This window comes from Tyto alba, unplaced genomic scaffold, assembly GCF_018691265.1.
Source record: "Tyto alba isolate M040663 unplaced genomic scaffold, T.alba_DEE_v4.0 Super-Scaffold_34, whole genome shotgun sequence".
Classification (NCBI taxonomy): domain Eukaryota; kingdom Metazoa; phylum Chordata; class Aves; order Strigiformes; family Tytonidae; genus Tyto; species Tyto alba.
Genome location: NW_024881309.1, coordinates 3,679,667 through 3,691,956, shown reverse-complemented (window position 1 = coordinate 3,691,956; position 12,290 = coordinate 3,679,667). Strand labels below are relative to the sequence as shown.

Sequence of the window (12,290 nt, the reverse complement as noted above, 5' to 3'; positions counted from 1 at the left end):
GGTTGTTGATGTGCCTAATAAATCAAATAATATTTTAAATAATTTTTTTTTTTTCCCAATATTGCATATAGCAGCATTAGCTGAATGGTATAGTTACCTACGCCTTTCTAGCACACGTAGCAGCCAGACCATGTGGGTGCTTGTCTCTGGCACAGCTCAGTTCCCAGAGAAAGGTCAGATAAGGAGCAGACGAGGACCAGAAGGCCGTTCCCCCTCCACCATCACTCTGGGCAGTCTTGATGAACTCAGCAGGAGCTCTGCATATGAAATGATGGCAGGCTACGGCCCATAAAATTCTGTTTTAATAACACCACACTAAGTTATCCTTGGTTTATTGACAGGCTTTTAATCACCAGAAAGGACACCAGCATGGCACCCGGTTCTGCAAACCCTACTCAGAGAGAGTAAAATTGACTTTGTTGTAGGAGATCAAGATGAGGCTGAGCTACAACTTAAAGCAGAGCGTTTCATACATGAGTTGTTCTCATTACTGAGAGATGATAAAAAACATGTTCCTTTTATCTGGTAACTCTCACCAGTGGATCTCAAATGCATTGCGAAGAAGGTGGTTTCATTAGTTTCATTATCTCCATATTCATTAGGCAGGAACAGAAGCACAGCAAGATGAAATGCTGTAGCCACGGTTCCCCAGCGAACATGTGGCAGAGGTGGAAAGAGAGGCCATACTCAGAGACCACGCAAACCACGCTGCCTCGTTACTGGAGTGAAGATTTTATTAACAACAACTACAGGTATGGAAAACATTTATTGTCTTCAATACAGTTATTGCTCATAGAAAAAGTTTGAAGCCCCACAGAAGAACAAGCAGGCTCAGTTACTTTTCACCACGCACATGAAAAATACGCCAGAGATTGCATTTCTGTTATACAAATAACCCTCCTACCAGAAATGGGAGGAAGTGCCCGATTAGGCCAAATTACAGCCCACGGCGGGCGCTGCAGTTAAGCACCTACAGTGTGCAGGTACCACTCCTCCCCAGCAGACAAAATACATGGAAGAAGAGATTTATCTGTGCATGCACAACCAGGCAGGGTTTTCTTCCAGCTTTGGTGGCAGCTGGGGGGGAAGAGCGGCTCTGGGTGCCGGGGCTCTGCGGGAGCACAGAGCAAGGGGCGGCGACGGGGACGAAAGGGCCATAGAGCTAAAAAAATGGAAGCAAGCTGGGGAAGGTGAACTATGAGGGATGTCCAGGGTAAGGTCCTGGCTTAAAAAGGAAGGTTACTTTCCTTGCCTTCTCATTAGGGGCTAATGAGGGCATGCCTCTCTGCCCATCTCATTGACTCACCAGGATCCCACGCTCCTGGAAGAAACCGCCTGGGCAGGAGGCTGCTCTCATTTGCACCAGTATCACTGACGTTAGCAGCCAACCCCTGGGATTTTGTTCTCTTTCCACTGCGGTTCTGCAGCGTGTCACTCCTGGCAAGGGCATAAACTTACTCCTGACTTTCCCTGAAATGAGCAGGAAGAGTCTGTTCCAATCTCCAATACCAAAGTCAGTCCCATTTGCGACTGCTCTTTTGCACGGTGTGGTGCATAACAACCCCTTCCTGAAGGGTATGTTATCGCTTGCTCTGGATGTTATATTAATGTCTCTAACAAAATGGTGGGTAAAGATTGTATTCCCCAAATGACATCAATAACAGAATAGATAATTTCATTTAGAAAAAGCTTTTGAACAGGGGGAAAAGGTAGTTAAGGAGAATGATTTATGGCAGTGCAAGATCTGTCATGTCAGAGGTGAGTTTTGTTGATGGAAGGGATCATTAAAATCCCAGGGAAATTTCTCTAGCTGCCCAAGTCTGACCGTAGGGCAACTCCCATTGAATTCCCTTCGAAGGAAAATCTGTGCAAGGCTGCCCAGTCCGTGCCCACTGTCTGGCTGATGGGCAACCAGTACCACGCTGCGGACAAACTGGGGGAGCTGGTGATCCAGGGAGAGCTGTGGACGAGAAGAGATGAGAAAGGTTATCATGGTCAGGCTGGATGGAGTTTTCTATAAACTGGGACCACAGGTTGATCGGTGCTTCCTGTTCTGAAATGCTAACATTTGGACACAGCTAAAATAGTAAGACGTGATTCAATTTTAGGGGGGACTAAGAGGGAACAGCAGCATTTACAGAATGAGTGTTTCTTTCTGCCATTGATAGGAGAGGACATTGCATTGAAATAGGAAACAAAAATCAGTAGAAAAACCAGTGTGAGTCACTGGAACAGGCTTGTTGCAATCTTGACTGCTGGCATAACGATGGAGAGGTCACTGCGAGGCAGAGACGTGGGGAAATGGATGCTTTGATGGAGAGGGAGCAGACTATGGCATCTCAGAAGAAATGAGATTATTAGATAAAGATTTCTCTCATTCTTCACAAACATGAAATAATTCCCACTGGCTATTTAAGAAAATTGTGTTAAGAGATCAGTTGAGAGAGTTTTGTTTGCTTCGTTTTTTTAATTCTAAAATCTACAGACTTTGTATCTGACAAAATTTCAGACATAACCTGCACCGCCAAGGCAAGGAGCATTTCAAATGATGATGCAGAATGTTCTGACCTTGAACTTTACAGGTGATAACTTTTAAGTTCTTTTCTCAAAGTATTTTCTAAATGCATTTAATTGACATGGAGTCTGTGAATGAGAGACGACATTAATCTGAAACTTGGAAATTAGGAAGAAAGCAATGCAGCAAATTCCACCAAGTTTGCATGTCATGGTCTTGTGGCACCACTGACCACAGCATTACTGAAAGTCACTTGAATTTCTGTATAATGATATCTTTTCTACTCCTGTAGGTCCTTCTCACACTCACCTTTGATGGGGGTAGGAAACAAAGAAGTCTGAGTGGTGAACATGCTGATAGAGGACCAGCCAGACAAATACTTACAAAGCAGAAATGCTGGAGTCTCAAAGCAATGAAAAGCCTACAGGACTCCAATGAATGTAATTGTTTAAAGGAATACAGAATTACATTTTATGCTGGCAAATCTAGAAAAACACATTTTGATGACCTTTCCTGCTATTCCAAATGGAAAACAAGCCCCTGTCTTATCACAGCCTTAGACTCATGGATATAATCAAATGTACAGCTGTCCAGAACAGTAATTAATTTAAAACCAAAACCAATACCAAACAAAACACTAAAAATTACCTTTGTTTTTTCCATTTTTAAATCACATTATGGAACCATTTCATAACTGCCACAGGCAGCTCCCTATATACATCTCTCTTTCACTTCATCCCTCTGGGATGGATGGCCTGCCTAGCCTGCCCTGTGTGCATGTTCTATACACTCCAGCTTTTACTTGGTGTAAACTGACACCATTGCTTTTAAACTTTTTTAAAAACTTCTGAATTTCAGTGCACCTAAGGACCTTGAGACAAAAAGAAAGACTTATAGGTCTTGCTTCATCAAGACTTCAAAGGAGCTATATATATTTTTTTACAACAAAATGAGTTCGCAAAATGTATTACTAAAATTATTGATTTTCCTGCTGTGAGTGTCTGCATGTTTCGATTTGATTTGTATTTATTGCTTCCCTCCTAATCAGTTTATAGTTATTTCTACTTAAAATATTCTTTAGATGTTGTAAGACTGGAGAAATTGAACCGACATTCCAGCCAGAAAGCAGCTCAGATTTCTGTAAGTAGCTTTAAAAACATCAGGAACATCTTACAAAGCAAGCCCATCCCCATAATTCCTTATCCAATTCAAGCGGAGATCACGAGCTTGAGATGCAGACTTCACATTTCTACCATAAAATCCACAGGGCAATCATCTCAGACCACGGCGTATATGGAGCAGTTTAAAAAGATGATGCAGTAAAACACAGACTCTGTTGTTGCATTTTGTGGCCACATATAAGAAAGTTGATCCAATTGCTACAAAGAGCCATCTGTGGTTAACTAAGGCCCTCGGACAATTTTACATTTGCATTTTAACATGTAGTTCTCATCCAGCAATATTTGATAAGCTGTTGGAGGAACATTTGAACCTCGTATTTGTTTAGTCCAGAAAGCTAAAGCAGGTCATAGCAAGGAGTGCTAAGAGATGAGATGCCACCATACTCTTGCAATTCAAAGAAAAGCAGAATGACAAGGTTGCCCAGGTTCCTTTGATCTCCATGGCCAAACTGATAATTCATATAATGAACTTCTCAGATTTTTGTACAAGGTAAGTCCTCCAAGCAGAACTGCTTTGGTGGTCCCTTCTTTCTTAAATTTGCTGTAAAACATTCTTACCTGAAAAACCTTTTCAGCTCTGTTCAACATTTACTGTAGAGTTCTAAATGAGAAAACTATCTTTATATACAGCATCTAAATGACAACTGATCCCTTAGAGATCTCAGTAGCCTTCTGCAAGGTAGACTCTTCCTTTAGCACTAATTAAACAGAAAAATAAGGAGACATTGCAGTTATGTAGAGCCGTCACTGAGCTACAGCCTTTCATTGGCTTTCTCTACACAAATCAATTAAACATCCAGCATGAGAGCAATTAACCTAGATACAAATTAGACTAGCAGGGAGAACACGTTTCCTTGTATCAGGCCTTTTATTTTAGAAATAAGAATCATCCATATTTAAGTGCACTTTTTTGCCTCAAATAAAAACAAGTCAATAAAGGAAAGAAAAGTTAAATGTCACAGGGAAGATGCAGGATGCAGCTGTTGCTTTGTGAGTAATAAGCACTAAAGCTGAGTGGAAAAGCTGAGTGACAGTAAACAGAGGAGATAAACACAAATGCATATGGAGGAGCCAAGCCCACAAACAAATTAGTAACAGCTGCCATATATCGTCTAGTGACTGCCTGCAGAGTGAGGTCTATGCATTATAAGCATAAATCCTCACAGATTATAGGGTTTATTCCCAACTAGAGCCAATGTAGGCATCTCTCTGAAATTAGTGGAGTGACACTGATTTATTTATATTTGCTTTCAGTTTGCCCAGGAGCTCCCCACCTCTGAGCCACAGTGCTGCACAGAGCTCTCAGCCCATTTACACCATCAGTAATTTCGCTGTCTTGAAATCCACTGAGTTTCAGGCCACATGTCAGGCCCAGGATGTTCTGAGCAAGCTAGTCTGGAGAGGAGGCATTTTGTAAAACTGATCCTAAGCGTGGGTGTGGTTTGCACATCAACCCTGCGGTTAAAACAGCAGGCAGGGTTCCTTGGCGAGACCTCCCCGTCTGCGTGCTGCCACTACACTGAAAAATGGGACTTCTGTCCCAATAATGCCTCTAACTGCTAGCGTGACATATGTGTTGTGATAACTGATGTCAAAGTTAGCTGTTGCTGTTGCTAACTTTCTCTGATTTCCAGGCTGCGGCAATTTTTCTCCATTTTTCCTGGGAAGCAACACTTTAGGAATAGTTTTGCCCTACGGCGGCGTTGTCATGTGGGATGTACGACTCCAGGAAAAGTGGTCATAAAAGGAAGCATTGTGGCCACTTTTCAAAGTCGTATTTTTAGAAAGGGAGGGCTACGAAAAATCCTTTCAAAACAAGGTAGGAAGAACTATCTTTGATCACTTTATCACTAAAAGATTGCTATCCTGACCTACGCTATTTTCTGGAGGGCGACTTTCAGGATAGTCAGTTTGAAACATCAGACAGTTCACGTAGGAAAAATGACCAGTGAGCCATAAAACCAAGCAGAGTGTAGAAGTATCAAGGGACAAAGTCATGTTACTTCTTTAGCTTTTCATCTAAGCCAATTATATTTGAGTTTTTCTTTGCCTGGGCTGTGGCTCACAGCTGATCCTTTGCAGTGTCTGGTCTATTGTGTCCCTGAATCAGCCAGTTCTACAAAAGGCAGAACTGGGTGGTTTAATACCTTGAATACAGACAGATTTTCCAAGAGAGACGAGAAAATCTGAAATCAACCATTTCCTAGCTGTTGATTAGAGGACATCAGTATACGAGCCCATCTCACTCCTCTGCATCCCGCTACTCGTCCAGGTCAAAGTCACAGCCACAGACGGCAGGCACCGCGGCCGCGTTTCCCCGGCAGCGTGCGATTCCCGTAGAGTTATGGCTTTTAGAAGATGTCGCATGTGAAATCCAGCATGTAGTTCAGCCTGGGATCAAGAAACTCTGATTTGAATTTTAACCAAACAGGGAAGGCAATTTAAGCTAATGGGCCTCAGTTGTGGTGTCCAGACCCGATGTGATTCCAACCCCAGGCACAGACCGCGAAACGTACCGCAATACCCTGACTCCCCCGCCATGTACCCCCCATCAGCTCCAGTTCTCTCTGACAAATTGATTTGCAACAACCCGCTGAAACTGATTTTAAACCATGTAAACTCTGCAGATGTATCTCTGTTATGAACTTTTTCTTCCAACCCAGGGATAAATGAGTACTTTCAGTCTCCTCAGAGGCTGTGTTGGATATTCATGGGGTTGAATAGCCATCTGAAGCATCAGGACACCCTCCACACTCATTTATGCTGCACCTGGATCCAGTCCTCCCAGTTGGCATGCAAGTTACTGCTACTGAGTTACGTGAATAAAGCTGGCTGCGATGAAACGGTACAACTGTGGTTAAAAGACAGTAATATTAACAGAAATATGATTGAAGTCCTTAGAGCGGTCTTACAGCTGCTACGTTTTTTTGATATTTTCTGGTATGTGGGCAGAGGATCTAAATTCGATTCTGCACCCAAACCCACCTCCATCACTCTGGCGTTATAACAGGGCCCCAGCATCAGAGGTGCATCTAACTGATGGTACAGACTAGCACCAGAAAGGAAACTGAGGCACAGGTCTTCACTGAAGCTCTTTCTTGAGTAGGTGCAGGTTTGCTTCTGACTATTCCATTAACCTTCACCTCCCGACTCTTTCTGCCTAAAAAAAAGCTGTTCTAGGTAACCTTGTTTCTCCTGTGTCAGTTTTTGGCTTCTCTGATACAGGAACCTACGAAGGAATTATCTGGTGCTAACCAAGTTTTCCGCTATCTCTCTAATGTACATGGCCATCACTTCAGAAATGTTGTCATTAAGAAGGGTCACGGTTCATTTGTGTGCTTAATCTGCTTCTCACACAGCAAATTCATCACATATCTATAGTTAATTGGTCAAAGAGCAGTTTAAAGAAGCAGTGGAATGGAGTTCAACATCCAGTTCAGGTAGCATGGATTTATGCAGGGGTTTTGCTGGCCAAGGATTCCATATGTTGCTTGAACGTATTTGTGGAAAATCATAGACATGAATAGCTGTCATGGCAATGGAGGCACAAAATCTCCCCTTCCCTCTCACCCAAGTGCATGCCATAATCCCATATAATGCCAGAGGAAGCTGCAGTAATCTATAGTGGGATCTGAAACTTTTCTTGAATATCTGTCTATTATTAATCATAAGACTTGAGGCTAAATCCTCCACTGGAGTAATTCAGCATTCTGCTCCTTTGTGAATTCACACAAGTTAAAGAATTGGCCCTTTGAAAGAAGGCAGGAGGTGGCCATGAAAGAGAGCATTGCATTACAGGCATTATAAAACCAGTGTGCAATGCAGTGTTTTAAAAATGCAAGGAAAACACCACTGAAAGATGTAGGTGGTATGGTAAATGTTTAGCTTTTTAAAGTTAGTAAATGACTGAAGTATGCTTGTAACTGTGAAATCATCCTTGGTGTTGACACTGAAGGAAACTTAAGTCTGTACGTTTAACTGCTCAGGCAGCAAATAAATCCAGGAAAGTGAAAGCAGCAATAAGCTCAGTGATAATCTGTAGGAGTTTGCAAGAAATTTTCATTCACTGGTAAATTGAATGCAAATGCTGCTTTAGGACTGTGTTTTCAGAAATGTATTATCTTCAAATGCAACACAAAGCATTTCTGCATGAAGAAAATAATACAAGGGTCTGGAAATGTTAGATTGAAGGTCCTGAAATGTGACCACTGGCTGAACGGGAATGATGAAAAGCGGGACATGTTAGGAAAATGTTATTGTGTTACAGTTCTGTCTTGAGAAAGTCCGGTTTAGAGCAGCAAGAAAATGAACATATAAATTTTGCAAAGCACAGCATCGCCCAGCAGGACCTTTGTGTTTGATGCCGTGGCAGGCGACCCAAAGCCTGGCGTAGCGGCGTTCGTCGGGCTGCACGGCCTCGCCACCGCTCCCAGCAGGTCTGGGGGGATGGAGGTGAGCTGCCCACGGCTCGGTCCCCTCCCCGCCGCTGCCTCCCCTTGCCTTCGCTGTACCCAAACGACGCTGCAGATAATTTGTGGATGACCATGATAACCCACCGTTAACCACTACCCACCCGCCTGATATTTCAAATCTCAAGATCCTGGATAAATTACGAAAAAGGAAAGGAAAAAAATAAAAAAGCTACACCAGCCCTGCTCATTCCTGCCATGGCCCAGTCCTGCTGTGTGCTGTGCACTCCTTCTGTGCGTGCTGATCACTTCTTGGCTTCCTTAGGAATTAAGGTCCTAAAGCCTTTTGCAAGCAGCATCGGGCACTAGGCCCTTAGTGCATAAATCTAAGTGGTTTCTTCCATAGCTGTCGCTACGTAAGTGTTATTAGGACATATCCTCAGCTGGACTGAAATGTCCGCCCTCTCTCCCTTGACTCTGCTGGAATGAGACCAATTTACACCAGCTGATTACCTGGGACATTATTTATTATGAGTTGATGGTGACCAAATAAGGTTCTAGGACATCAAGGTCTTCAGCTGACGAAAATCACTTTAACTTCCTTGGCTTGGAGAGTCACACCAATTTACATTACTCTGTGGTGTAGAACATAAAAAATGGACCAGAATTCCGATTTCCTTACTCTTTTTTCACTCTGACAAAATTCCTTCCGATGTTACTGTTTGCTCTCCTTGCATGGATATCACTAAGACCTATTCAGGTTTAAATTCCTTAAGCTTAAGCTTAAGTCAGGCTTATATTAAAAGCAGGCAGCTACTTATCAAGAGAAATGCCCTTTAAACTGATAAATATTTCTTTTTAATAGTTCCAACCAACTTCATTTTATTATCTGTCTGGTTATCTTCATTCTACTGCCTCTCTATAACATAAAAAACCCCACTCAAAACCGCCTTTTCTTTTACCCATCTGGTTCTATAATTTCTAAAAAGATATTCATGCTAATTCATTAGCATTGTATATATTTTAAACTCCTTTATCTGGAAGCAGTCAGGCTGTTGTGCAACTCCACCTTCTGTATTTTCTTTCCTCTCTTATTTTTTTTATTATTATTATTATTAAGGAAGCTGCAGAACTCAGTCTCATCCTGGTATAGTATTTCTTTCTTTGTCAATAGTGTATAATCAAGATTAAAATTGATGCTGCTGCTTTTCAATCCTGTGGGAGTGCCTGTTCCTTCCCTTCTTTTGCTTCAAAGCCTGAGACATCAGGTTGCTGTTTGCTCCAAAGTAGCAATGCTTGTTTGTTAAACTTTGAGGCAAAAAGTTCGCTATAAGCAGGAATATTGGTCTGCATTTCAAAATCTCCAAAGTGGATATTGATAGAAAAAGGGATCAGTTGCTCATCAGAAATAAGGCAACATTTTAGACTCATTTCCCTGACTCATTCTGACCTTCAAATCACCTTCAGGATAACGTAGCAGGAGTACTGTCCACCTGCATCTGATTCTAGCTCAGAAACGAACATTGCAAGAATGTGTTTTAAATTAAAACAATGCATTTTATTTCAGAAGGATTCTGTACATGCTTGTAAGTGCCCTTGTGAATGCAAACTTTTTCTCATCTGAATATCCTGATTTTTAAGGTAATCCATATGTATTATGAAAATTACTGTATTCTATAAAAGTTTGCATTGTTTGAATTTCAATATTTAAGGAAGTCAAATGCTATCTCTGCTTGATTATAAAGCAACAATTTATTTTGCATACTGGGTAAATGGATATAAACTATCCATGCATCAAGGTATGTAATGAAAGGGATGTCTATTACAAAGTTCAGTACGCCCCTCCTTACTTGCTGTTCAGCACCATTCACTTGTTTTCAGAAGATTAAAAGGATAATAAAAACTCCCAAGCACCTCTGTTAACCATATGTTTTCTCTCACAGTAAGTTTTCCATATGTATAAAACCATGATCAGTTCCCCCTTCCCAGTCTTTACTTAAGAGAGAAAAAAGCAGTCATAAACCAGATCGTAACATATCTTTTTCCCTAAAAGGAAACAAAATGCAATGACATAATAGACAGTAATTTTGTTTTGACTTCCAATTAAATCCAAAGGGATGCTTTTTGCCCATGGAGAAAACTCTTAGCAAAATTAATGGAACAGATCTAGAATCCATGATTGCTTCAATTATAATAAACCCTTTTCTCCATGTTTATCATCTAAAACTCCGGAGAGGTTAAGCAGTGGCTCTAACTGCCTGTGTTTGCAAATACAATTCAGCAGATACCTCGGATAATTCTGACTTCTCCGCTGACTGCAGTGCTGCAGTCCTATGACAGCATCATATTAATGAGCCAGCATAGGACGGTGCTCCATGTGGTTTGCAAAGTTTAACCCTGTCCCTCAGACTTCCCCAACTCTCCCCCGTGAAGACACAGCAGCATCAAACCCGGGAGCTGTCTGTGTCCCAGGCTAAAGGCAGGAAGGCAATTTTTGAGAAGGATTTTGCCTGTTAACAAGATCACCTGCTTAAAAATTCACAGGCTGCTGAACACGGGCAGACCCTTTTCAGCACCTTTCTGAGCGAGGAGTTAAAATCTCCCCCCTCAGCATTCCTCCGCTTTGCAAGGGGAGCTGTAGCAGGGCTTTTTCTAGCACCAGCAGGTTTTGGGTTTGTTTTTTTGGGGGGGGTGGAGGGTGGGGTTGTTTGTTTTTTGGTTTTGTTTTTGGTGTTTTGTTGGAGTTTTTTGGTGGTTTTGTTGTTTTGTTTTTGTTTTTTTTTTTTTTTTCTTTGCAGCTTACTAATAATTGCCTATGTAGCTGTAATCCATCCAAGAGGAGTTCAAAGTGTGGATGGCAGCTAGTCACTGTAACGCAGCCCATACAAAGTATACGGTACCATGTAAACATAATTTTAAACAAGATTTGAAAGAAGGAGAATTTATTTCCAAGCAATGCACCAAACATTAGATTAAAATGTGAGGGTGGGAGGAAAAGGGAGGAAAAATAGGGAAAGAAGAATCAAAATCAAGGATTTTGGATGCCGGGGGGGGTGGGGTGTTCTTTCTAACTCTTGTTTACTGCTCCAGCACCGCATCCAGCCTCCTCCCGCAGACCCCCCCGCGCCCCCCCGCCAGCCCGCGGGGCGATGCCGTTGCAGGGAGCTCCGCTTGCCGCAAAGCGCCCGGTGAACCCCCCCCCCCCCCCGCCGCCGCCAGCCCCCCTCTGACCTTCAGATGTCAGACCCCGCCTGGGACAGGGGGGGTACGGGAGGTCGGGGTATGTGTGTGTGGGGGGGATGAATCGTGGGACCCCCCCCGTGCCCCCCCTCGCCCCGGCGCTGCGCGGCCCCGCTCCCCGCGGGAGCTGCCCGTGGTGCTGCAGCCGCGGGGCGGCCCCGGCCCGGTCCCGGCTCTGCCCCGGCTCTACCCGGGTCCTTCCCCGGCTCTACCCGGGTCCTTCCCCGGCTCTACCCCGGTCCTAGCCCGGCCCCAGCCCCGGCCCGGCCCCGGCCCTACCCTGCGGGCTCCGCCGGGCGCTGCTCCACCGCCCCCGGCAGCGGCCCGGTACCGGCACCGCGCTCCGCTCCGCCATGGCCGCTGCGGGAGGGGGAGAAAAGAGAGAAAGGAAAGAAAAAAAGAAAAGGGAGGAAAGAAGGACAATAAAGAAAAGATGGGAAATAAAAGAAGGAAAAGAAGGGGATGACAGGAAAGAATGAAAAGAAGGGGGAAAAAGGAACAGAAGAAGGGGGAAAAAAAAGGAAAAGAATGAAAAGAAGGAAAAAAAAAAAAAAGAAAAGAAAGAGGGTGATGGCCTAGGGAAGGGGTGAGAAGGGATCAGGGGCAAGGGGGAAGGAGCAGGGGAAAGGGGGAGCGGGGGGAAGAAAGAGGGGGAATGGGGGAGCGGAGGCAAGGGAGAAGGGGATGGGAAATGGGGGAGGAGGAGCAGCGGGAAGGGAGAAAGGGGGAGAGGGGGAAGGGAGCGGGGGAAGCAAGGGGAAAGGGGGATGGGGAAGGGGCATGGGGGGGCACCAGGGGCTGGGGGCCGGCAAGGGGAGAGGGAAGGGAAGGGGGAGCGGGGGGGGTGAGGGCGGGAGGCGGGGCGGGGGGGCGGGGCCGGGGCGGGGCCGGAGGGGGGGGCCGCCCCCCGCACACGTGTCGCGGCCGCCCCGCCGCCGCCCGGCC

General features: G+C 44.3%; 1 long non-coding RNA gene across 1 annotated transcript; it reads right to left on the bottom strand.

Annotated features, from left to right (window-relative positions):
• Positions 1-715: 715 nt before the first annotated feature.
• Positions 716-11,781, bottom strand: LOC116960961. Its single transcript, XR_004406689.2, has 2 exons — positions 11,625-11,781; positions 716-1,960 (listed from the first exon to the last, which is right to left on the bottom strand). It is a non-coding gene; the product is annotated as an uncharacterized LOC116960961 (long non-coding RNA).
• Positions 11,782-12,290: the final 509 nt, after the last annotated feature.